Source organism: Odocoileus virginianus, chromosome 18 (assembly GCF_023699985.2).
Source record: "Odocoileus virginianus isolate 20LAN1187 ecotype Illinois chromosome 18, Ovbor_1.2, whole genome shotgun sequence".
NCBI lineage: Eukaryota > Metazoa > Chordata > Mammalia > Artiodactyla > Cervidae > Odocoileus > Odocoileus virginianus.
In genome coordinates this window covers 21,429,461-21,457,290 of record NC_069691.1, presented here as the reverse complement: position 1 = coordinate 21,457,290, position 27,830 = coordinate 21,429,461, and the positions used below count along the sequence as shown (strand labels likewise).

The following is a 27,830-nucleotide window of genomic DNA, read 5'->3' as shown; positions in this document are numbered from 1 at the left end:
GCAGTAGGATTGTAAATTTACACACGCTGTAGTCAGGTGAACAGAGAAAATGTAGCTTAAAGGAAATTTCTATTAATTACCTAGATTTCATTAATAGTTCCCATACTTATAGAAGTGGAAAAAAAAAAATCTCAATTTTAAGTCGACTCCAATAAGCCTGGTCCACTGCAGTAATTGAAACAATCCTAAGCTTAATTTTTGTTCTTGATTAAACTTGCCCAATTGCTCAGAAATTCACCTCTTCTCCCTTTGTTCTCCTAGGTCTCATGTCTAGATGATACAGCAAGGTCATGTACCTTGAAGAATGGAAACTTCTTCCTTAAGATGGTAAACTGGCAAGATAGGAACCTTGATTCCTGATGACACTATGAAGATTCCATATGAGTTCTACCTCCTCTGAACTTCTTTTAGGTGAGAGAGAACTATATTTCTATTTTGCTTAAATGATATTTATTCTAAATGTTCGCAGATGTTCAGACAAATTTAATTCTGATACAGATATTAGGCTGATTCTAATTTTTTGCTGCTGTGAACTATGCTTCAGTTAGCATACTTTTCCAAACAGCTTCGCACATTTGTCTGAGAATATTTTGGATATATTCCTAGAAGTTGAATTATCAATTAAAATATTTATGAACAGTTTTTATTGTTTTGTGAAATATCTTGCCTAACTTGGGGAGGCATTCTTAATGGGATTCTCTTGGGCAGTGAACAAATTGGGTAGAAATATGTAGGACACTGATACTGGGAAAAGGTTGACATACAGGGTAGTGTAGGTGAGAGCCAGATGTCCCCATGTCAAGCTAAAACTCTTCTATTTCCTTTATTAAAATGACTGAATCAAAATCAAAATTACAAAAAAAAAATAACCCAATAAAATATTTGTGTTTCAACTATCAGGTGTTATATCAATTGTTCTTAAGATATTCATTTGATATAATTGTAAAGCAATAGACACATGCACAAGCTATTCTGCTGGGCCCATTTCCTTCTATGATTTTTAGTAGACTCTGGATTGTTAGATTATTATTGTTAGGTTATTATTGGATTATGTGAAAATCAGTCTAAAAGCCTCTTGGAAAAGTACATTTCTGAGCAGTACATATTCTGATTCAAGTGACAGGGGTGGGACCCAGGAATATGAGTTTTAACTGTCATACTACTTTGAGAAGCACTTGTCTGGATACTTTAAAGATTTTTTTTTGCAGCAATTGGTTGAAATCCCATCCATCAGTAAATCTTACTGATTCACTGTTAATTAATTTTTTGGTCAGCAAAGCTGACTGAAGCTGGGCAAAGAGGTAGAACTGAGATTGGCAGTTCTGGTCCTTTCCATCAGTTGACTGACATTTTATGACTCTGGATTTAAAGTAATGGCCACATATATGAATAATGAATATGATATTTTAGGAATTATTTAATGTATTTTTCATTCCTTGTAAATCAAGACACCATATGGCTTCCCATCCTTTTAATCAATGAGTTTCAATGCTTCAGGGGCAGGGTAGTTACTGGCTAGAACACCAAAGTCATTGCTCAACTTTGACTGTCAAATGAAGCTTTTTAATGTATTGTGTCCCCAGGGAGAAAATGCTGTTGAAAGCAAGGCTACATCAAGAGAGAAAAGGAATTTCTAAATTTTGAAGCTCCCTTTATATATCATTTATTTCTAATGATATTGGATTCTTATTAGAGAATGAAGTCTGTAAAATCTCTACTTTCATACTTTATTGATTTTTTTTTTGTGTGTAGCCATGTTCATGATCAGTTTTTATAATAGGTCTTTCCTTTAATGGATGTCAAGTTCTTTAGCAATTAAAACAAGTGACTTAAAAAAAACCAAAACGAGTTGATTGTAACAGTTAGTTCCTCTGAAAACCTATATTTGTTTTTTTGTCTCCTAGATCAATAAAGTATATTAAAATCTCTTCTATAACTGTGTTTTATCTGTTTCTTTTTAACTTTTGTAGTCAAATTGTACTCTAATGTTTAAAAAACAAAAGTTAAAAACAAACAAACTGAGCAAAGTAATCCCTGCCATATTCCTTCCTATTTCCAGAAGGAATAGGAGCTACTTTCAGAAGCAGCTACTTCCAACTTTGCTTATCTTCTGGTTGTTGCTACCGTATTTCAAAGTTGCATGTAACTTTGTGGTTTTTTGGTTTGCTTTTAATTTTTATTGCAGTAGAGTTGATTCACAATGTTGTGTTAGTTTCACATGTACAGCACAGTGAATCAGTTATACACATACAGGTACCCACTCTTTTTCAAGATTACTTTTTCATATAGGCCATTGGCAGAGAATTGAGCAGGGTTCCCTGTGCTATGCTGTAGACTCCTGTTAGTTATCTATTTTATGTGCAGCAGTGTGTATATGTCAATCCCAATCTCCCAACTTATCATCCTCTGCTTTCTCCCTGGTAACCGTGTTTGTTTTCTACATCTGTGGCTCTATTTCTGTTTTGTAAGTAAGTTCATTTGTACCATTTTTTCAGATTCCATATATAAGCAATATCATGTATTTGTCTTTCTCTCTCTGACTTACTTCATTCAGCTGATGATTTCTAGGTCCATTCATATTGCTGCAAATGGCCTTATTTTGTTCTTTTTCATGGATGAGTAATATTTCATTGTATATATGTACCACACCTTCTTCATCCATTCCTCTGTTGATGGACATTTAGGTTGCTTCTATGTCCTGGATATTGCAAATAGTGCTGCAGTGGACATTGGGTTCATTTATCTTTTTGAACTGTGGTTTTCTCTGGGTATATATCTAGGAATGGGATTGCTGGGTCATATGTAGCTCTATTTTTAGTGTTTTGCAGGGGTCCCCAACCTATTTGGCATCAGGGACCAGTTTCGTGGAAGACAATTTTTCCAGACTGGAGTGGGTGGGATGGTTTTGGGATGATTCAGGTGCATTACATTTATTGTGCTTTTTATTTCTGTTATTATTACATCAGCTTCACCTCAGATCCTCAGGCATTAGATCCTGGAGTTTGAGGACCCCTGTTTTAAGGAATCTCTGTACTGTTCTCCAAGTGGTTGTACCAATTTACAGTGATCAGTGTTTTAACTAGTGCTTCAGGTGACCCTATTGCACATTAAGGTTTCAGAACCAGGGACTAGACCTTGCTAATTAGCATGAATCAGTAAGGACTCTTGGATCAGACTAGTTGGCTGATATTTTGATTCAAGGGGCTTGACCTAGTCAGTTTCTACTGAGACAGTGGGAAAGGCTGGCAGGGTTCAGCCCTGGATGAGGGGTGTCTGGTAACAAGGCTGCCCAGAAAGGTCAGCCGCCGGGTATGTGTGTGAAATGAAGAGCTCTGATCAGTCCTGAACACACAGTTTCTTCCTCATTTGAAAAGCCATGTTCTACCAAAGAGAGCCCAAGGGCTTTCAACAGCTGCTCCTGGATTTGGTGAGAACTAAACCCTGGACACCGTGTTAAACTTTAGCTCTTGGAGCCCCACACCAACAGATTCTGGTTCTCTGGGTATGCGGTGGGCACCAGGAAATAACATTTTAAACAGGCACCCACAGTGATGCTGATGTCAGTGATATGTAAACCAAGCTCTGAAAAACATTGGTTTTATGGGCTGCTATATTGAGGCTTTGTGAGACCAACTTGTAAGACTTTCAGATTTTAACCCTGGTTCAGCTTCAGGAGGTCTGGGCTCCTCCATGGGTGTATAGGTAGCAAACCCAGGTCACCATGTGCAAAGTCACTGGCCGAGCTCTTCATCCCAGTGCCTGGTTCCAAAGTGAGGATTTTGATGTCAGCAAGAAGCTTCTTTGTTTCAGGTCTCCCCAGCTCCGTCACTGCACTTCAGTCTGGTTTTGAATTGTCATTCTGGTGTCCCCGCCCTTGCTTAAGAAACTTTGCTCTGTGCAAAACCCAATTTACTTCACATGAGCCTAACTGCTTTTGTTTGAAGTCAGAATCAACACTTCGAAGAGGCGCCTTCTGAACAGAAATACAAAGCGCTGCACATATTTGGCCTCCAGGCGGCGCCAGCCCTTTGGAAAAGGAGGCTGTTTATGTAACAGATTGGCAGTTTCAGCGGCTGTGTAAATGTCATTCTTTAAAAATAAAGATGAAACTCTCAGTTAACTCAAACAGGAGCAAATTAAAAAGTAGAGTGAAACATCTATTTCATGAACACAATTCATTTGCTGTCTCTGGTACTTCAAAATGATACCTTTTCTCCAAATGATAACTGGCACCCTCCCACTGGCTTTAGCTAGGCAGTGACAAAACAACAGATCAATTCACTCACTTCAGTGAAGGAGAAAAATTCAGTCAGTTAGGATGGGCTTCATGTAACTCACACACCTGGAGACTGGATCCTTTATATACAACCAAACTTACAAGCAGAGTCACTGAAACGAAACAGGTGTTAAGCTCGACCCCCATAATGTAATAAAGAAGTTTTGTGTTGTCTCAGTTGTTTTTAAACCCAAGGCATGATTATTTTTCTTTGTGAACTCATCAAGAGGGTCCTTGAAATACCAATCTTCAATCATTTTAAGGGTATGTCTATAACATATAAAGTCATCTCATTTTGAGGGCTTTGTGTCCCGTGTGCAAAATCTCAACCTTAGCTTCAAAATGGAATTACTTGGGAAGCTTTTAAAAATTCCAAGGTTCAGGCACATATCCCAAACCAATTACGTAAGGATCTGGAGTTGGGACCCAGGCAACAGTCCTTTTTTAAGTTCCTGAGATGACATAATGTGAAGCCACCGCTTTCTGTTTACAGCTATTTTCTCTGGAGTTCAGACCCTAGTCCTTGGGGCTGGGTGCAGGGACCAATCTCTAATACTCACACTGCTTCTCCCAATTTCTCTTTTCCTTGGGTCTGGTCCAAACCTCATGCAGAGCAATCCCTGGTGGTTCACCATTTCCAGTATCTTATGCACATCATCCAGACATGTCTGAAATCCAATGGTGGCTACCCCTGACTTCAAGTTTGTGAACTCACCACATAGTAATTGACTTGTAAATAGGAAAGATAGATCACAGGTTGTCTAGTATGATGATTCCCGATTCCAGTCCAATTCTTATCCTGAATAAGAATAGCTCAGGGAGCTTGTTAAAATACGTATTTCTATGCTTAAACTCAGAAAGCCCCTTTCCGTTCGTCAGGAGAAAGACCTGGAAAGCTGTATTTTAACAAGCTAAGCTTCTGGGAGAAACTGATCTAACACTTCCAATACATAGAGATAACAGAATCTCAGAGGATGTAACTTATTTGGGGTCACTTGACTAGTTAGGAGAAGGTTAGAATCAGGTGTCCTGACTACTATGAAAAGAAGTCATGCTAGGAGAAATACAAGTTTTGCTTTTTAAAAATATTTTAAAAATCAATGAATTTTCTTTCCAACCGTACCAGTTAGATATTCTAGAAAGAGCAAAGTCTTCCAAAGTCAGATCTGTGTTCTAGCCCCTGCTTAGCAACAGATTAGCTGTGTGGTTTGAGGCCAGTATTTTCATCCCTCTGAGTCCTAATTTCTTTATCTTTCAAGTGGGGTATTGCTTGTCTCATAGGGTTTTGTGAAGATTAAATGACATAACGTTGCAGTGGAGAGGACTTATTTTGAATGCGCATGAGAAACTGTTTAGAAACTCCTAAAGTGAGGCCAGGGAGAGGATTTTACAATGAGTTAGAGCCAGAGAAATATTGTTTCTGCTGCTTTTGTGATTCCACTTTAACAGCATGCTATGTAACCTACAGATAATGAACAGATGTGGAAATGGAGGCCCAGCAAGGTAAAGTGACTTGCTCAAGATCACATAGTCCAATACTTTCAGACACAGGTCTTCTGACTTATAAATAAATCATCTCTCTTTCTTCTGCATCTCCTTGTCACCAAGGGAATTTCTTCCAGTCAGTAAGTTTTTACATTAGATAATCATAGTACTGTGTTACCTACCTGAATTTCTTGGAAGTAGATACAGACACCAAAGATAGGATGAGGGAAGGATTGCTCAGCCCACTAACCTTATCCTCCTAAATCTGGTTCAGTGGTGGAAGGGAACTTAGGGCACTTTAGCAAAGCACAAGGGATCCAGGGAAGGACCTCTTGGATCCTTCTAGGATAGATAGGTCTAAACGGATCCTCATGCGGGTTCAGACCTTACCCTAAGCAATGTTGAAAATGGTCACCATTTAGCCCTGGGCTATCTGGGGCCCTGCAGGAGAGATGCTAGATGGAAGCTGTGTCAGTGTCTTTCTCAGGGCTAGTGAGGTGGGGATAGACCTTGGAATCATCACATTCTGCCTGTTTTCCACACCTGAAAGCGTTGTCAACACAGGAAGAACACGGAGTTGAGATGACACTACAATTTGAGCAAAAATCCTTTGCTGAGTAGTGTTGCTAAATATTTGTTTGGTAAATCTGGCATCCTTATGAGTGATTAAGAATTTGCTGGAACTGAATTGTTTCATTTATCTATATATAGCTAATTGATCAAATTCACAGGTTAGTTGGCTTAGGGCTTCATTTCTCTTTGTGGTATAGACTTTGATCATCACTGAAGGTATTTCTTATGTTTGTAATTTGTTTTAATTATGGCACTGGGGCGTTCAGTAAAAACAGGTGGAAAGGGGTGTTTCTTCTGAGAGCCCTTCTCATTTTAGTTGTAGGTTGATGGGCGTGGGCATGACTGCCCATGTCACATGTCAAATGTGCCCATAGCCACACTTTGAAACTTTGAAAGTCAGAGGTAGAAAAGGGCCATGAATGCTGCCCCACCCCACCCCTCATGCAGTAAACTTCTGCAGCCTCTGTGTGCACAAGGGAATGCTGCTCTCTTAAAGGCGGTGGTGTGGCTGAGGGAGTGAGGAAGTGAAAGCAGAGGGCAGGCAGAGCAGCCTGAGGACGGCGTGGGGCCCACTGCTTGCTGGGCCAGGTCAGGCTGTTTGGTGTTCACCTAGGTAACCTGTTGCCAGGAGGATGACGATGACTTCCCCATGACAACACTCGAGCAGGGTCCCTGGCACCGCAAACAGGGCCAAAAAGTCTGCCCTTCATCAGGCCTGCTGTTTAATGAGCGTGCATTTGTGCTGCGATCGTTTTCATTTCCTGAAGGCTGGAGAGGGCAGAGGGCGCTCACCAGCTTTCCAGCCTCTCCAGCCATCAGCCTCTGACAACACCACTTTTTCTGCCCATCTGCATACCCTGGAACTTGCTTTTACAGTTGCTTGTTTTGAGCTGGTTCTATGCTTTCTTTTTAAAATTTGTATAAGGAATGAATACTATATCCAGAAAGCTCCTTTAGAAACAGAAGATTTACAACCTGCTTGGGAGTTTCCCTCATACAGATGACCTTTCATTGTCCCCTTACTCAATTTCTTCACCTGTAAAAGAATCAATTCCCATTTCCCAAATTTGACTGAACTATATCACACTGCTGAGTCACACTTGCTATAACTTTGGTCTTGAAATTCAAATTCAGCCCCCCTGAATTATGACACTAGCATATTGCCTGCCTCATGAAGAAGTCACTTTTGTTTCTAAGTGCTTAAGCCCCTAACAGTAAACCTTGTCCTTCTCTTTCCTTAGAAGGTCAGCAGAACAGACATGGTGGCAATATTCCAGGTAGAATTTGAGGAATCCAAGAAATTCCCAAAGAAAAATGGTTTTCTCTTTGGTGTTTCCTGAAATTACACCTTTTTGTAAAGCATTACTTGAACTTTAAAAGAATATAATTTTTCTTGGAAGGATATCATCAATCAGGTGTAACACTTGGCAGTGATGGGGAAGCAAAACAGATGAAACAGGAAACTTCCTATCTCATTGCATTGCAGTTATATCTAGAGCACCTCTTCCTCAAAGCTCTGAGGGAAGTTAATAGCATGACTTGAAAACCGAGGCTCATAGCCGGGTTCATTTGGGAAACATTGTGTTAAATCAACACAAACAGGTCTCTTTTCTACAGGTCTTTGTCACAGAATTTAATCTTTAAATGCACAGTATGAATCTCCTTACCATGCAATATTTCTCAAGCTTATTCAACTAGGAAACCATGTTTTTTTCCCACAGAGCAGACGGCTGTTGTTCGATAGATTGAATTTGAGAAGTTAGATCAGAGCAGTGTTGAAAGGTCTTGATAAGATCTTGTTCTGTCACTCTTTACTGCTTAGCAAATGCTAGAAATCTCTCCCAGTCTCTTAAGATATTATTTGCTTAAAGTCAATTTTTAAGAAAAAGCTTAGTTTTTCAACTTGTAAAATGAGAATAACAATTATCTTTCTCGTAAAGTTGTTATCAGAATTGAAGGGGATATCCCAGATGAGGCATCTGCCACACAGTAGACAATGTTATAAAGGCTAACAAGGAGCTGAAAAAACTGACAGAATGGAGAGTCCCCTAGTGTTATAACAGTAAAGATTGTAAACAAAGAGCAATGCTTTGCCCATCCCAGGAAAACTGATACCACCATGTATAAGGTTCAGAATACATAGCATCTAATACCTAGTAGACATTCAGTACCTTTACTGAATGGATGGATGGGTCGATGAATCCCTAAATCTGCATCTATACTGAATGCAATCTGCATCAATGGGGACCGCATGAAGATGGCTCTTGCATTAGTTACGTTGTATGGACGCTTCTTTCTACCTTATCTAATAGTCTAATAGTCCAGAGGTGGGTGGGCTGTCTAGGGTGGGTAGACTGCTTTCTACCACAGGGGGATCATCCAGAGACCCAGGTGGGCTGGTCTGCTCTGCTGTCTTCAATATGGTGCTTTCATTTATGGGCACAAAGCTGCTACTATAGTTATCCCTGTTCTTAGCCACTAGGGCAGGGGAATAAGGAAGACAAGAGTAAATGGCTTGTTAAAAATTAGATTATGGACCAGACCATAATCATGTGACTGTACTTAACTACAAGGAAGGCGAGGATGTAAGTCTTCAGCTAGACAGCCATGTACTCAGCTAAAACTGGGGTGTGGGTGGTTTTATTATCACTAAGAAGAAGAATAATAGTGGATATTGAGGCTCAGTTAGCAGTCTAACTGAGCTCCAAAATCACTGCAGATGGTGACTGCAGCCATGAAGTTAAAAGACACTTGCTCCTTGGAAGAAAAGCTATGACCAACTTAAGCAGCATATTACAAAGCAGAGACATTACTTTGCCAACAAAGGTCTGTCTAGTCAAAGCTATGGTTTTTCCATACACATCATGTATGGATGTGACAGTTGGACTATAAGGAAAGTTGAATGCCGAAGAATTAATGCTTTTGAGCTGTGGTGTTGGGGAAGACTCTTGAGAGTCCCTTGGACTGCAAGGATATTCAACCAGTCAATCCTAAAGGAAATCAGTCCTGTATATTCATTGGAAGGACTGATGCTGAAGCTGAAACTCCAATACTTTGGTCACCTGATGCAAAGAACTGACTCATTTGAAAAGACTCTGATGCTGGGAACGATTGAAGGCAGGAGGAGAAGGGGACCACAGAGGATGAGATGGTTGGATGGCATCACCGACTCGATGGACATGAGTTTGATTAAACTCTGGGAGTTGGTGATGGACAGGGAGGCCTGGCGTGCTGCGATTCATGGGGTCACAAAGAGTAGGACACAACTGAGTGACTGAACTGAACTGAATATCTCCCTGTATGCATTTATTTATTTAGCATCTTCCTCATTAGACTGTAAGCTCCATGAAGGCTGCAGTCCATAGGGTTGCAGAGTCGGACGTGACTGAGCGGCTGAACTGAACTGAATATCAGCCTCTGTCTCAAAAACCTGCTCCAACTTGATGCCTAGGTCTAGGAAAGAAAGGTATAGTCAGTAAACAGTGATCATTAAGGTCAAAGTGTTGATCCTATGGTATTGGGTTGGAGTATTTTCTTCCATTTCAGGGTTTTATGTAAAGAGAGATAGGCAAGCTGGAGTGGGTTTGGAGGACTTCGGCCAGGATAGTTAGTGATGTGATGAGACTCCAAAGTATATGAAAAATATTTGGAAGAATTAAGTATATTTAACAGGGAAAAGAGAAAATTTAGGGATAATAATATACCTGTCTTTAAATGCATAAGGACTCCAAAGTGGAAGAATGGTTAGAATTCTTCTGTGTGGCTTTAAGAGATAAAAGACAGGGGCTCAGACTTTAGTCCAAGATGCTCTCCCTCCCCGGCCCTTGCACCACTTTACAGCTCAGCCACTTTGAACATCTTTATGCTCCTGTAATGAATCATATTTCCCTCACTTCTGAGCCATTGTTCACATCTAGAACACTCTTCCTCAGTGTCTCTCAAGATCTTCATTGGACCATTTCCTGCTTGTCTTTCAGGTCTCACCTTAGACATTCCAAACTTTGCGAAATATTGCTTAACACCCAAATCTGTGTTTGGTGTCTGCCTTTTATATTCCTATGGCATCCCACATTTCCTCATCATAACCCATTATGTTCTATCATAATTATGTAATGGGTGGTACTTAACCACCAACCACTCCCACTCAAGTGCAGGCTCTGGGGATTTTTCTGCCACTCAGTCATTTCTCTGGATGTCAAGACACCTTCTATTTCAAGCTATTTCAAGGGGCTAGTGAATGTCCTGATCTGTTGAAAAGGGAGAATGAAGTTCAGTAATGATAGTTTGAATGGTATAGTGGATTGAATAGTGTCACTCAAAAACATGCAACTTAGAATGTGACCTTATTTGGAAATAGAGTCTTTACTGGTATAATTAGTTGAGATGAAATCATACTGGATTTGTTGTTATTGTTGTTTAGTCACTTCAGTCATGTTTAACTCTTAGTGACCCCATGGACTGTAGCCCACCAGGCTCCTCTGTCCATGGGCTTCTCCAGGCAAGAATACTGGAGTGGGTTGCCATTTCCTTCTCCAGGGGATCTCCTAATCCAGGGATCGAACTCATGTGTCCCACTTGGCAAGTGAATTCCTTACCACTGAGCCACCTGGGAAGCTCTCATACTAGGTTAGATGGGCCCTAAATCCAGAGAAGGCCATGGCACCCCACTCCAGTACTCTTGACTGCAAAATCCTGTGGACAGAGGAGGCTGGTAGGCTGCAGTCCATGGGGTCACTAGGAGCTGGACACGACTGAGCGACTTCACTTTCACTTTTCACTTTCATGCATTGGAGGAGGAAGTGGCAAACCACTCCAGTGTTCTTGCCTGGAGAATCCCAGGGACAGTGGAGCCTGGTGGGCTGCCGTCTATGGGGTCACAGAGAGTTGGACACGACTGAAGCGGCTTAGCAAATCCAATGACTGGTGGTGTTCTTATCAGAAGAGGAGAGGACACAGAGAGACACACACAGAGAAGAGGGCCATGTGAATATGGAGGCAGAGATTGGGGTTATGTTCCCACAAGCCAAGGAATGCCTGAGGCCTCTAGAGGCTGAAAAAGGTAAGGAAGTTTCTTTCCTAAGAGTCTTTAGAGGGAGCATTGGCCTGCTGATATCTTAACTACAAAGTGTAAGAATAAATTTTTGTTGTTTTAAGCCACCCTGTTTGTAGTAATTTGTTATGGTAGCCCCAAGAAGCTAACACAGATCAGCCATGGAAGGGGCCTTTCTTCCAGACCATCTTATGGTGACCTGCACATAGCAGTTGGTAGTGGGTACTAACCATACAGCAGTGGCAAAAGCAGCTGATGTTACCCTTCCCAGGAGTGACATGCAGCAGCTTGCTTAAATGGCAATAGGTGATTTGCAGGCACTAGCTTAGCTCCCTCCTGGCTTCCCTGATGCTTTTGGTGGATAATAATGAAAAATTTCTCAACGTTGACTCCACTTTTTCCAAATTATCCTGAGTCTAATCCCTCTTCTCAGCAAGGGCCACCCTTTCCCAGGTGTAGCCTTCTACCTCATCTCTAGCTTGTTTCCCAGTCTTGTCTCCATCTAGACTGTATTCTAGCACCTAGCTGTGGGGCTGGTCCCTTGTTGAACAGATGAAAAAACTAATACCTTATAAAGATTGAGTTTCTCATCACTGAAGGTGTTTTAACACAGAGTAGATGCTGCTGGCAGGGATACTGTATCAGATAGATGGTCAGACTAGATTGATTTTAAAGTTCTTTGCCACCTTGGAATACTGTAATGCTTTGTTGTAGGACCCTGCAGAGCTAGAGATCAGTCCTTGGTACAATGTCTACATATTTTTATTTATAAAATATGCTTTCTAACCTCTTGATTTCTCAATGTGGTGGGTGGGGTTACAGTGACTGTTACCTAATTATAAGACCAATTGTGATGTGTTAGAAATACCCACTGGGAAGTATTTTACCATTCAGAGGTATTTTTCTTTTTCTTTCGCTGTCACATTTGTAAATTTGGAGGATTATTCTGACTTTATTATTGAAACACTGATTATCAGAAATGAGCTGCCAAAGAAAAGAATAAGAGCCCCAGTGGGGAAAAAAGGAACTTCACACACAAGTGTAAAGGTACCCTGGCCAGTTTTATGCAGGCCAGGGGTCATAGACTAAGAATGTTATTGATGGAAGGCACCTCAGAGAATTTTTGGTTTGTATTCAATAAGTTGAGGCCCACAGAGGTAGAAAACTTCTTGACCCCACACAGCTGTCCAAGTAGACAGTATATTGGAGGAATGAAAAATATTCAGGCCATTTAAATGTTAAAACTATAGCCTGCCAATAAGGCAGAATTTGAGATTCTTATTCCTCGCCATCAGCCTTTTGTGACAAATGCTGTTGGTATCTTATTTCACAAACTGTGGATCTTAAGAGAAGCAGGCAGGGACTGCAACCTGTCAGCTTTCTCTTGATGGCCTGAGAGCAGTAAGTGTCAGACTCCTGTTCTAACAGAGTAATAATGCTAAACATTTATTAGGTGCTTACCATGCCAGGCACTGACCTAAGTTAAGTGCTCTGTATGTTTCATGCTTTCCATCCTCACATTGCCTTCTATGATAAAAACAATTATTATCATCCTCATCTTACAGATGAGAACACTGAGGCACAGAAAGCTTGAGAATCTCATCCAAGGTCATATAGCTAGAGACAGGCATAGCAGGATTCCAATGCAGGCCTTTCCAACCAGACATCAGGATGACTGTCCTATAAACTATTCTTTAACCTACATGATCATGCTTGGGTTCAGGAAGACTTCATCTTTATCAACCCAGGGCTTGGCTCCTTTAGGTTTCCCTGCTTCACAGAGGTTGATCTGCCAGTGGGTCATGCTTTGGGATGGGGCTACAGTTTGCCTGTCCACAGAATGGCCAGTGAGGGTCCCTAGATTCTACCTGTTGCCTGATTTACTGTGACTTTCTGAGGTGTGAACACCTCTACCTGCTGCCCCTTATGGGTGGAATGGGTCCCTGTCTGCTTTAGACAACTGGAACCCCAGGAGGAGCTGTGTCCAGATCATTCTTCAGGGGCCTCAGCATCATATGGGCTGCCTTGATGTCACCAGAGGAGGCCTGGAGAGGTCTTTGTCTCTTGCTCCAGCCTTCTTAAGCTGCAAAGGGTGAGTCAGTCTTGGACCTCTGATCAGACTCTGTGAAACATGACTTACTGCTACAGAAGCCTTGAAGAAGCAGCATGCAAGGCTCTTCCCATCAGCAGACCATGTGACCAGAAGACCATATGTGCTGGGCTATACTAGCATTGCACTGATAACAGTGATGAGTGGGGAGAGAGTGAATGACCCTGGAACATATCCTAACATGAGTCAGGTGCACACGGATCCTTTCTTCTTCTTACTTTCTTTTTGCCCAAAGTTTTTCTGGAGGCTCAGGTTTATGATGTGATTTTGGTGGGATCTGACTTGAACAGCTAACTGTGAAACATTTGATTGCACTGGGCTTTGGCATGTTGGCCACTGATCACAACCTTAAGTATATTAGGGGAAAATGGTAGATAGGAAAGAGTTAGGCCCAGGTTAGGGAAACTAATTGTCTCCCTAGGGACCATATGTCATATGGGGCTGTTGCTTGTGTACAACATCAAGGGCATCATTGCTGTTGACAAAAAGTGGATGGTGCCTACTCAAGTTGTGCAGTGTGTGACTGTGATTGAGCCTTTGTTCAGTTAAGTTTGAAGGCCCTATCCATCCAACTTCACAAAGCAGAAAGTTCAGATTTATTTGTGACCTCTGCTTGTCTTTCACCCTTCATGCTGCCCGATTCTGCATCCAGTCCCAATGTGTTTGTTTTTATTTTCCCTCCACGAACGTGTAATTCTTAGACACCAGCTATGTGACCTACGTGCTTTAGTCACGAAATTGTGTCCAGCTCTTGTGACTCTATGGATGTCGCCCACCAGGCTCCTCTGTCCATGGAATTTCCCAGGCGAGAATACTGGAGTGGGTTGCCCTTTTCTTCTCCAGGGGATCTTCCTGACCCAGGGATTGAACCCAGGTCTCCTGCATTGCAGGCAGATTCTTTACTGACTGAGCCCACTAGGAAAGCCCTTGATTCAGCTCAATTCTGACACTATCTATGTGGAAATAGAGTTCAGATCCCACAGGTTGTCCTCACACACACATTTCAGATGCCAGTCACAAGTCCAGGTTGTTGCCTTAGTATCTGACTGACTAACTATAGATCAGAAGTTCCAATGACCTATTCTTTGGGTTCAATTATGAATAACTTGCTAAAACAGCTCACAGAACTCAGAGAAAGTTGCTTTCTAGATTCTTGTTTTAGTATAAAGGCATGTAACTTAGAAACAGCCATATGGAAGAGATGCATAGGGCAAGGTTTGGAGAAAGGACAAGGAGTTTCCATGCACTCATATGTCCACCAACCCTCAAGCTCTCTGAACGCTGTCCTTTTGGGTGTTTGTGAAAGCTTCATTATGCAGGCATGATTGCTTATATCATTGGCCATTGGCAGTTGATTCAACTTTCAGCTCTTCTTTCCTCCTCAGAGGCCTGGAGTGAGGCTGAAAGTTCTAAACCTGTAATCATATTGTTGGTTTTCTGGGCACCTGGTCCCCATTCTTAGGTGCAGTCCAAAAGTCACTTCATTAACATAACAAAAACACTGTTATTACTTTTATGACAAGAAATTACAAGGAATTTAGGAGTTATGTGCCAGGAAAGGGGTCAAAGACCAAGTATATATATTTTTTAAAAGATAAACTGAGCATATTAAATATTTTAAGAGTTTATTTTAACAAAAATTGATTTGGGCAGTACCAAACCAAAAGTGTTTAGGAATACTCTACCAGCAGGAGCTTAGGGAGAGGTTTCTTTTTAAAAATAATTATATTTTATTTATTTTTAATTGATGATTATTTTACAAAATTGATTTGATTTTTGTTATACATCAAGATAAATTAACCATAGGTGTACATATGCCCCTCTCTCTTGAATCTCCCTCTCACTTCCCAGCTTTTCCCACCCCTCTAGGTTATTACACAGCTCCAGTTTGAATTCCAGTTTGAAAATACAGCAAATTTCCATTGGCTATCTATTTTACAGATGTTAGTATGTATGCTTCCATGCTACTTTCTCCATTCATCTCATCCTCTTGGGGAGAGATTTTTATAGTCAACATAGCTTTAGTACCACATCTGTCCAATGGCCTCCCTGTGAAATTAATTTAACCATTTCCCCCTTTTTTGTCCTCTTCTCACACATGAGAGATTGATCACAAAATTGATATCAACACTACTGTCAGTCAATCAGAGTTAAGTTGTTCTTGTCTCACTGTGAAACTCAGGTTATTATGTCAGATCCATGGTAGAATGGTTTTTCTTATTCGTCTCATTGCCCATCCTGTTTCTGTTTTTCCAAGTGCAGTGAGACCATCTGATAGTAGTACTATCACTGGCTTGTTGTTCAGTCACTCAGATGTGTCCAACTCCCTGTGACCCCATGGACTGCAGCACTCCAGGCTCCCCTGTCCTTCACTAGCTTCCAGAGTTTGCTCAAATTCATGTCCATTGAGTGAGTCATACCATCCAACCATCTCATCCTCTGTGCCGCTTCTCCTGCTGCCTTCAATCTTTCTCAGCATCAGGGTCTTTTCCGATGAGTTGGCTCTTTGCATCAGGTGGCCAGAGTATTGGAGTTTCAGCTTCAGCATCAGTCCTTGCAATGAATATTCAAGACTGATTTCCTTTAGGATTGACTGGTTGGATCTTCTTGCAGTCCAAGGGACTCTCAAGAGTTCTCCAGCACCACAGTTCAAAAGCATCAATTCTTTGGTGTTCAGCCTTCTTTATGGTCCAACTCTCATATACGTACAAGACTACTGGAAAAACTATAGCTTTGACTATATGGACCTTTGTCGGCAGAGTGATATCTTTGCTGTTTAATATGCTGTCTAGGTGTGTCATGGCTTTTCTTCCAAAGAGCAAGCGTCTTTTAATTTCATGGTTGCAGTCACCATCCACAGTGATTTTGGAGCCCAAGAAAATAAAGTCTGTCACTGATTCCATTGCTTCCCATCTATTTGCCATGAAGTGATGGGACTGGAAGTCATAATCTTAGCTTTTTGAGTGTTGAGTTTTAAGCCAGCATTTTCACTCTCCTCTTTCACTTCCATCAAGAGGTTCTTTAGTTCCTTTTCACTTTCTGCCATAGGAGTGGTGTCATCTTCATATTTGAGGTTGTTGATATTTCTCCTGGCAATCTTGATTCCAGCTTGTGCTTTATCCAGCCTGGCATTTCACATGATGTACTCTGCATAGAAGTTAAATAGGCAGGGTAACAATACACAGCCTTGAGAGAACATAGTATACCAGGGAGACTGCAGTAACTATTGGAAGAGTGCCAATTGCCAGATATTTGAGAAAATTAGAAGAATTCAGGATTCAGTTCAATTTATAAATATATAACAACACCTCAAAGACAATAAAGAGAGCTAGAATATGATAGTCACAAGATTGTGTTTTAATTTTTTACTGAAATACAGTTTTTCCCTCTGTAATCACCTTCATTTCATTTTTTAAGATGTATTACCTATCATCTTTTGTTTTTGTTTAAATTTAATTTAAATTTATTTATTCTAATTTTTGGAGGATAATTGGTTTACAATATTGTGTTGCTTTCAGCCATATATCAACATGAATCAGTCATAGGTATAAAAATGTCTCCTCCCTCTTGAACCTCCCTCCCACCTCCCATCCCATCCCACCCCTCTAGGTTGTCACAGAGCACCTGATCGGAACTCCCTGAATCATACAGAAAATTTCCACATGCTATCTAATTTTACCCATGGTAATGTATACGTTTCAATGCTACTTTCTCAGTTTGTTCTGCCATCTCCTTCCTCTACTGTTTCCATAAGTCTGTTCTCTATGAATGCATCTCCATTGCTGACCTGCAATAGGTTCATCAGTACCATCTTTCTAGATTCCAAGCTTGCTCAATAGTTCAGTTGTATCAGACTCTTTGCAACCCCATGTATTGTAGCCCACCAGGTTCCTCTGTGCATGGGATTTCCCAGGCAAAAATACTGGAGTAGGTTGCCATTTCCTTCTCCAGGGACCACCTTCATTTCTATCAAAGATAATCATAATAGTAAGACTAATTTGTTTGCAGAATAAGTCTAGTCTCATTAAACTTGACCTGATTATTTACATAAGAGAAGTAGGAATAGTCACTGACCATATACACTCTGCTGGAACTTTTCGCAAGGAATCTTAGATTGGACTTTTAAAACCGTCTCCAGGCTAAGAAGACAAGCCAAGGATTTATCATCAATCATTGCATGTAAGCAACAGTTAGAACTGGATATGGAACAACAGACTGGTTCCAAATCGGGAAAGGAGTACGTCAAGGCTGTATATTGTCACCCTGCTTATTTAACTTATATGCAGAGTACATCATGAGAAATGCTGGGCTGGAAGAAGCACAAGCTGGAATCAAGATTGCCGAGAGAAATATCAATAACCTCAAATATGCAGATGACACCACCCTTATGGCAGAAAGTGAAGAGGAACTAAAAAGCCTCTTGATGAAAGTGAAAGAGGAGAGTCAAAAAGTTGGCTTAAAGCTCAACATTCAGAAAACGAAGATCATGGCATCTGGTCCCATCACTTCATGGTAAATAGATGGGGAAACAGTGGAAACAGTGGTTGACTTTATTTTGGGGGGCTCCAAAATCACTGTAGATGGTGACTGCAGCCATGAAATTAAAAGATGCTTACTCCTTGGAAAAAAAGCTTTGACCAACCTAGACAGCATATTAAAAAGCAGAGACATTACTTTGTCAACAAAGGTCCCTCTAGTCAAGGCTATGGTTTTTCCAGTGGTTATGTATGGATATGAGAGTTGGACTATAAAGAAAGCTGAGCGCCGAAAAATTGATGCTTTTGAACTGTGGTGTTGGGGAAGACTCTTGAGAGTCCCTTGGACTGCAAGGAGATCCAACCAGTCCATCCTAAAGGAGATCAGTCCTGGGTGTTCACTGGTGGGACTGATTTTGAAGCTGAAACTCCAATACTTTGGCCACCTGATGCAAAGAGCTGTCTCATTTGAAAAGACCTTGATGCTGAGAAAGATTAAGGGCAGGAGGAGAAGGGGACGGCAGAGGATGAGATGGCTGGATGGCATCATCGACTCGATGGACGTGGATTTGGGTGGACTCTGGGAGTTGGTGATGGACAGGGAGGCCTGGCATTCTGTGGTTCATGGGGTCACAGAGAGTCGGACACGACTGAGTAACTGAACTGAAAAGTAAAAGTATTACATTTAATGCTGATAACACTAAAGGTATGCCTATTTTAATTAAACTAACAAACCCAAGGGCTTCCCTGGTGGCTCAGATGGTTAAGAATCTGTTTGCAATGCAGGAAACCTGGGTTGGAACCTAAATGACCTTTTACTTACCCAAGATTATCCTAGATCACGTGAAGTTGAAAAACATTTAAATTAGTGTTTATATTTCTGAGACTATACTTAATTTCTCAATTTTTATGTTCATGTTTGTCTTTCTTTTTTGTATGCTGCACTACAGCCTACAGCTTGTGGGATCTTAGTTCCTCTATCAGGGATCGACCAGGGCCCTTCGCAATGAAATCTCCAAGTCCTAACCACTGGAGCACCAGGGAATTCCCCATGCTTATCATTAAGCCAGTCAAATAGAGCTCTATAAACTAATTTTGCAATACTATCCAGAGGTAGAAAAATATTATACATCTGTTTATGTAAGAAAGGTGAAAGTTGCTCAGTCATTTCTGACTCTTTGCAACACCATAGATAGTCCATGGAATTCTCCAGGCCAGAATACTGTAGTGGGTAACCTTTCCCTTCTCCAGGGGATCTTCCCAACCCAGGGATTGAACACAGGTCTCCTGCATTGCAGGTGGATTCTTTACCAGCTGAGCCACAAGGGAAGCCCCTGTTTTATACGCACACACACACACATACACACACACAGACATACAAATCTTACAACTTTCACTTAAAATTTTTAGCCATGAGACAGGTATGATAATGCAAAAGCACAGGTTTATGAAAGAATAGTTGACTCCAAATTGTGTTTCTGGCAGATGATGTAAGTGTACTTTCTCAGTTGGCTTAAACTTTTACTAATATTGTGGAGAAGATTTTTAAGATTTTTCATTTGTTTAGTTTCCAAATAGCCTTTCCCCCACTTTTATTTTTCTCTTCTGATTTAGAATTACCTCCCTAAAATTTGCTTTTCAGAGATGGTCCTCAATTCCAAGAGAAGACTGGGTAGAACATTTACATTTCAAAGACATAGGGGAAGAATTCAGCTTCCTTCAAGGACTTTTGCTCCTAAATCTAGAATTTTACAATACCTACAAGCCTTTTGAGACGAATAGGGGAAACTTAGGTTTGGTAAAAAGGATAGGTGGGCTTTGAATTGTCTCTAGAGTAGCATTTTGGTTCTTATAAAGACTTGATTTTTAAGACTAGTACAGTTATTTTTAATTCCTTAAAGAATTGGGTTGCTGCTTGAATGATATCACGGCTGACCCATCCAACTGCCTTATCTCCCTTCTTTATGCCAAGGAGTTCTTTTTAACTAATATGGAAGCCAAAGATCCCTATATTCTAGATTTAAAGCTGTTTGCCTTTGAATGTTTTTCTTCCCTTCTGGGTACATAACTTCTTTTAGTTTAGGGGAAAAGGCCTTAACAACAAAAGAACAAAAACAAAACAAAACAAAACCAAAAAACCCTTCCTATCAGGCTCTGAATATTAGCTTCCACTTTATCCAACTTTTGACCTTAGCATTACTTTAAAGAATCCTTTCAAATGTCTCGCAGGTTTTTCTGGCAATACTAAGATTGTGGGCTGAAGACACATCCCTAAAGAGGTACAAAAGATAACTGTTTTCCTAAGTCCAGAGCCACTCCCCAAGATTGCTAAAGGAAAGAAAGACTTAGACGATTTCCCTGAGAGCTGGCAGCAGTAAGACCTTAGCCACAAATAGAATGCAACCCACATTTCTGCCCCCAGCCTGATGGTTGCCAAGACAAGTTCTCGTGACACAAACTGAGGCAAACAAGAAGGTAGTAGCTGTCCCTGGGAGAGAAAGGATTAGCAACCAATGGCTACCCGAAAGCAGATTTACAAGTCACAATTCAAAGACCTTATTCTCAAAGAAATTTTTTCTGCCTGCCAATCTGATTTTAATGGAGAGGACAATGTGAAATTTTAACTTCTTCTCTTGACCAGGCACCATGGATAGAGATCTAGAAGGGCTGAGTTTGGTAAGAATTCTCACCCTTTGCTAGCTTCTGCCAGTTTTTCCAGAATCCCATTTACAGGCTCTGAAGCAAGTGGGGGTGTTCCAGTGAGTCTCATCATGGGCACCAGAAACAGTAGAGGAGGAAAAGAAATTTACCTCCACCTTCAATTGGCTGAGACCCCATTTTCTCTATGCACCTCCTAAATGGATGTTTATCTAGGTTGGAAGTTCTCCTCTGTGGCCACTGTAATTCAAAATTAGCTTCAGTAAAGTTAACCTGCTTGTTCAGCCTTAAAATTTTATTCACCCGAGGCTTCACACTGGTCTGCATCCAGTTGAAGTAGACTGGTTTCTAAGTTGAACTCAGTCTGACTCTGGCCAGTTTCTGGACCCAGTCTGGAAAAAGAAATGTTAAAATAAAGTCTGAAAGCTCAAAATGCAAAAACCACAGAGGTAGGAGAGAAGTACTTACCCAGCGCCTCCAAAGGTGCAGTAGATCCAAGGCACTCAGCAAGTAGCTCCCCTGGCTGTTCATTTCTCATTGAAACATTAAAATTTTTATGCGTTTATTTGAGCAAAAATAGATTGAATCAGGCAGCACCAAACCAGAAATGGCTAAGAGCACTAGCGTAGTGGAAGCTTGGAGAGAGGATTTTTAAGAGAAAAAGCAGAAGAAAAGTAAGGAAGTTACTGATTGGTGATAGCGTAAAGCCTGGTGGTTGTTCATGATTGACTGTCCTTAGTGGTTTTAATTTTGTAACCTTGGAACATTTATAAGCTTAGATTTTGATTTGCTTATGTAGCTATGTCACCATAGCCTTAGAGTCACATCAATCTAATGGCTTTCTTGTTTAATTAATTAAATGATTTCTTATTGTAAATCACAATATCATAATGTCTGATTCATCTCAAAATATATCTACCTAAATCTCACTTGAATATCCCTAGTCTCCTCATCTTTTGCAGCACTTCCCTATCCTCTCACTTCCATTGTCCCTTGCATGGATTACTGAAGTAGCCTCCTAACTGGTCTCCCCACATCTCTTTTGACCCTTTCCAAAAAAAAAAAATTGCAAATCTGATAATGACAGCTCAACCTCCTTTTCTCCCCTACTCCCACCCTCAACATAACTCCGGTGATTCTTCTTTGCCCTTAGGACAAAGACAGGTGTGAGCATGGCCCCAGGCTCTGCCCTCTGCCACCTTCCCAGAATCATCTTGCTCCTTTGCTTTCTCAGCTTCACTGCTCTGTTCAGGTCCTAGAAACCTGCTGTTCTCTCTGCCTAGGACATAGTCCCTTCTCTCTTCCACCCCTTGCATCATTAAAGTGAAAGTCGCTTGTTGTGTCCGACTCTTTGAGACCCCCTGGACTATACCGTCCATGGAATTCTCCAGGCCAGAATACTGGAGTGGGTAGCCTCTCCCTTCTCGAGGGAATCTTCCCAACCCAGGGATCAAACCTAGGTCTCCCGCATTGCAGGTGGATTCTTTACCAGCTGAGCCACAAGGGAAGCCCAAACTGGAGTAAGTAGCCTATATCTTCTCCAGCAGATCTTCCCGACCCGGGAATTGAACTGGGGTCTTCTGCATTGTAGGCAGATTCTTTACTAACTGAGCTATGAGGGAATCTCATTTATTTCTCACTCTTGGTTCATGCCTCACTTCCTCATCAGCTCTTGATGTGGATCAGATTGTAACCTCCATATGTGATTATTTATTTTATGTCTTCCTCCCCCATTTGTCGCTAGGCTATATATCTTTTTTAGTACCCTACCCCCAGTGTCAGTCCAGTGTATTCAATACATATTTGTTGTTGTTGAAGGAATCATTTTGTCCTTTGGAAGGAGGAGGGGAAACTGTGTCACTGTGAGAGGACAGGCACGCCCACAGTCATGGATCCCTCACACCAATACCAGCCCTTCTGTCCTCCCGAGCCAGGCACCATATCTCCCTCTATTGCGGGTGCTTTCAGCCTGAGTACAGTTCCAAATCACTCTTGTTCTTTTTCCCCACTGCAGTTATAGACTTCATTATAAAAAAAAATTGTTGTAAAATACATATAAAATTTATATGCCATTTTTAAGTATACCATTTTTACCATTTTTAAGTGTTCAGTTCAGTACACTTATACATTTGTTTTAAGTACATTCAGGACTTCCCAGGTGGCTCAGTGGTAAAGAATCTGCCTGCCAATGCAGGAGACAGGGGTTTCATCTCTGGGGAAGATCTCCTGGAGAAGCAAATGGCAACTTATTCCAGTATTCTTGCTTGGGAAATCGCATGGACAGAGAAGCCTGGTGGTCTACAATCCAAGGGGTGGCAAAAGAGTCGTACATGATTTAGTGACTAAACACATACACACAACACATAGTTGATTTATTGTGTTTCAGATGTCCAGCAAAATGATTCAGTTATACATAAATATATTCATTATTTTTCAGATTCTTCTCCTTTATAGGTTATTACAATACATTGAATATAGTTCCCTGTGCTATATAATAGGTCCTTGTTGTTTATCTATTTTATACATACTAATTTGTATCTGTTGATCCCAAATTCCAAATTTATCCCTCCCCCTTTCCACTTTGGTAACCATAAGTTTGTTCTGTTTTATAAATAAGTTCATTTGTATGATTTTTTTAATATTCCACATATAAGTGATATCATTTATCTTTGTCTGACTTCCTTCACTTAGTATGATAATCTCTAGGTCCATCTATGTTGCTTATAAATGGCATTATTTCATTATTTTTTTTATTAGTTGGAGGTTAATTACTTTACAATATTGTAGTGGTTTTTGTCATACATTGACATGAATCAGCCATGGATTTACATGTCTTGCCCATCCCGGTCCCCCCTCCCACCTCCCTCTCCACCCGATCCCTCTGGGTCTTCCCAGTGCACCAGGACCGAGCACTTGTCTCATGCATCCAACCTGGGCTGGTGATCTGTTTCATCCTAGATAATATACATGTTTCGATGCTGTTCTCTTGAAACATCCCACCCTTGCCTCCTTCCACAGAGTCCACAAGTCAGTTCTATACATCTGTGTCTCTTTTTCTGTTTTGCATATAGGGTTATCGTTACCATCTTTCTAAATTCCATATATATGTGTTAGTATACTGTAATGGTCTTTATCTTTCTGGCTTACTTCACTCTGTATAATGGGCTCCAGTTTCATCCATCTCATTAGAACTGATTCAAATGAATTCTTTTTAATGGCTGAGTAATATTCCATGGTGTCATTATTTTTTATGACTGACTAATATTCCATTATATATGTATATATGTATAGGTATATATATATGTATATATGAGTGTGTATATATATATATACATATATATATATACACATACATACATCTTTAAATTTTTTAAAATTTATTTTTGACTGCACTACACGGCACATGGGATCTTAGTTCCCCCACCAGGAATCAAACTCACACCCTCTGCAGTGGAAGTACAGAGTCTTAACCAGTGGACCACCAGGGAGTTCTCCATACCACATCTTTTTTTTTTTTTAATTGTTTTATTTTATTTATTGGACACATAGTATGTTCCCCAACCAGGAATCAAACCCATGCTCCCTTCATTGGGAGCTCAGAGTCTTAACCACTGGATCACCAGGGAAGTCCCCATACCACATCTTCTTTATCCATTAATCTGAACAGGCTCAATATTTTAAATGACATGCTTTAATTGTAAGATCAAAGGATGATATCTCCCGCTTATTGATATAATGGAGTCTTAAACTGAGTATTTACTTCTTCCCCCAAAAGTATCTGCTAAGTCTTTCACTAAGCTGGCTACAAGATAGACATTCCCCGCTCTGAGAAATTAACATGTACAGCAAAAGTCTATGCCCCAAATGGCAGTTATACCTGGATGAGGAAGCAGGTTCTGTGAAGTTCTGAATGCTATGTTATGTATTCAAACTTTATCAGAACTCAGAAGGGAGAGATCAAGGTGGCCCTGAGGGCTAGAGAGATATATTAGTTTCCTATTGCTGCTGCAACATACTACCAAAACTTAGTGACTTAACAAAAATATAATCTCTTTTAGTTTTGGAGACTAGAGGTCTAAAATCAGTTTCACAGGGATAAAGTCAAGGTGTCAGTTCAGTTCAGTTCAGTTCAGTCGCTCAGTCGTGTCTGACTTTTTGCAACCCCATGAATCGCAGCACGCCAGGCCTCCCTGTCCATCACCAACTCCCAGAGTTTACTCAAACTCATGTCCATCGAGTTGGTGATGCCATCCAGCCATCTCATCCTCTGTTGTCCCCTTCTCCTCCTGCCCCCAATCCCTCCCAGCATCAGGGTCTTTTCCAATGAGTCAGCTCTTCGCATCAGGTGGCCAAAGTTTTGGAGTTTCAGCTTCAGCATCAGTCCTTCCAATGAACACCCAGGACTGATCTCCTTTAGGGTGGACTGGTTGGATCTCCTTGCAGTCCAAGGGACTCTCAAGAGTCCTCTCCAACACTGCAGTTCAAAAGCATCAATTTTTCGGCACTCAGCTTTCTTCACAGTCCAACTCTCACATCCATACATGACCACTGGAAAAACCATAGCCTTGACTAGAGGGACCTTTGTTGACAAAGTAATGTCTCTGCTTTTTAATATGCTATCTATGTTAGTCATAACTTTCCTTCCAAAGAGTAAGCGTCTTTTAATTTCATGGCTGCAATCACCATCTACAGTGATTTTGGAGCCCCCCAAAATAAAGTCAACCACTGTTTCCCCATCTATTTGCCATGAAGTGATGGGACCAGATGCCATGATCTTCGTTTTCTGAATGTTGAGCTTTAAGCCAACTTTTTGACTCTCCTCTTTCACTTTCATCAAGAGGCTTTTTAGTTCCTCTTCACTTTCTGCAATAAAGATGGTGTCATCTGCATATCTGAGGTTATTGATATTTCTCCCAGCAATCTTGATTCCAGCTTGTGCTTCTTCCAGCCCAGCATTTCTCATGATGTATTCTGCATTAAGTTAAATAAGCAGGGTGACAATATACAGCCTTGACGCACTCCTTTTCCTATTTGGAACCAGTCTGTTGTTCCATGTCCAGTTCTAACTGTTGCTTCCTGACCTGCATACAGGTTTCTAAAGAGGCGGGTCAGGTGATCTGGTATTCCCATCTCTTTCAGAATTTCCCACAGTTTATTGTGATCCACACAGTCAAAGGCTTCGGCATAGTCAATAAAGCAAAAATAGATGTTTTTCTGGAACTCTCTTGCTTTTTCGATGATCCAGTGGATGTTGGCAATTTGATCTCTGGTTCCTCTGCCTTTTCTAAAGCCAGCTTGAACATCTGGAAGTTCATGGTTCATGTATTGCTGAAACCTGGCTTGGAGAATTTTGAGCATTACTTTACTAGTGTATGAGATGAGTGCAATTGTGCAGAAGTTTGAGCATTCTTTGGGACTGCCTTTCTTTGGGATTGGAATGAAAACTGATCTTTTCCAGTCCTGTGGCCATTGCTGAGTTTTCCAAATTTGCTGGCATATTGAGTGCAGCACTTTCACAGCATCATCTTTCAGGATTTGAAATAGCTCAACTGGAATTCCATCACCTCCAGTAGCTTTGTTCATAGTGATGCTTTCTAAGGCCCACCTGACTTCACATTCCAGGATGTCTGGCTCTAGTAGGGCTGAAGCGAAAGTGTTAGTTGCTTAGTCATTTCTGATTCTTTGTGACCCCATGGACTGTAGCCCGCCTCTGTCCATGGGATTCTCCAGGCAAGAATACTGGAGTGGGTTGCCATTTCCTCCTCCAGGGGATCTTCATGACCCAGGGATTGAACCTGGTCTCACAAATTGCAGGCAGATTCTTTACTATGTGAGCCACCAGGGAAGTGTCAGTAGGGCTGGTTCCTTCTATAAGCTCTGAGGGGCATTTGTTTCCTTGCCTTTTTCAGTTTCTAGTGACCTTCTGTATTCCTTGGCTTGTGGCCCTTTCCACCATCTTCAAAGCACATCATTCCAGTGTCTGCCTTTACCATTGAATTACCTGCTCCTCTGAATCTGACTCCTCCTGCCTTCCTCTTAAAAGAACTGTTTTGATTACATCAGGCATACATGGATAATCTCCCCACGTTAATATCCTTAACTTAATCATATCGGCAAATTCCCTTTTGCCATATAAGGTAACACAGTCACAGGTTCCAGGTATTAGGATGTAGGGATATTATGTGTGGATGGGTATTATTCAGCCTACCACAGAAGGCTGGATATACTTCCTGTAGAAGCATGTGGACTGGCCTTAACAATTGGCAGGCCCTCTAGAAGTGGGTGGAGACAGCATCTAGTGAGGAGGTAGATGCGTGCTATGTAGTCTGCCCCTAACTGGGCAGGGTCTTCTTTTTTCTGTGTATGATTCAATAGACATGTGCCCAAGGCCCACTGTGAGCCTAGACCCTCTTCATTGTACCTGTTTGAGTATTCTGTATTTTGCAAGTACCCACTATGTGTTACTGACCAGTGATCAATGCCCTGGATGTATATCAGCAATGGAGACCATTGGCATTGAATGCTCGTAGATCTTTAAAAAATTCACTCCTTGTCTACATTTTTGGGGCACCTCCAAGTGCCAGATATTATGTTAAGCTTTTGGACACAGATAACTGACATGTAGTTCGCTCATCCAGGGTATCTTTTTATTTTTTCTTTCTCAAGTTTCATATCACCGAAAAGTACTACATTTATAACTGACAAAAAAACTAAAACATAGTATCTAAATGAAAATATAAAGGAGTTGCTTTCAATGCCTTAGGTGAAAGTGAATCTAAAGTGCACTTTTTCTTGTTTTAGTACAGATGAGAGTTAGAGAAGGTAAGAAAGACATCCTTTGTTTTGGAGGTGATTGCAGAAACATAGATGTTTTCCAGGAAAGGGACAGATATCAGAGAATGGAGAGTAACCAGAATGCTAAGTGAGGACAGACTTTGGGACCTGGGCTTAGTAAAAATTCCTAGTAGGTTGTGAAAGTTCAGTGCAAATGCTGATTTAAAGATGAACTGGTCTATGGCCATCCCACCCTGAATGTGCCTGATCTCATCTCAAGATAAACTGTATGTTCCTCCTTAAACCTTTCTTTCTTTCATGCTTGCCCAGTGTTACGCCCTGGCACATTTCTGAGAGTTCTCATCACCACATTAGGGGGTCCTCTACTCTTTACAGTTGTTTCAAGGGAAACTTGTCCCTCATCAGGGA

General features: G+C 41.0%; 1 protein-coding gene across 1 annotated transcript in view; it reads left to right on the top strand.

Moving 5' to 3' along the window:
* The first annotated feature begins 229 nt into the window (after window positions 1-229).
* GLIS3 (GLIS family zinc finger 3) overlaps window positions 230-27,830 on the top strand; it is a 540,750-nt gene continuing 513,149 nt past the window's right edge. Inside the window, exon 1 of the mRNA XM_070480424.1 lies at window positions 230-411. The gene's annotated coding sequence lies outside the window, so the exon portion shown is untranslated. The remainder of the gene's footprint in view (window positions 412-27,830) is intronic.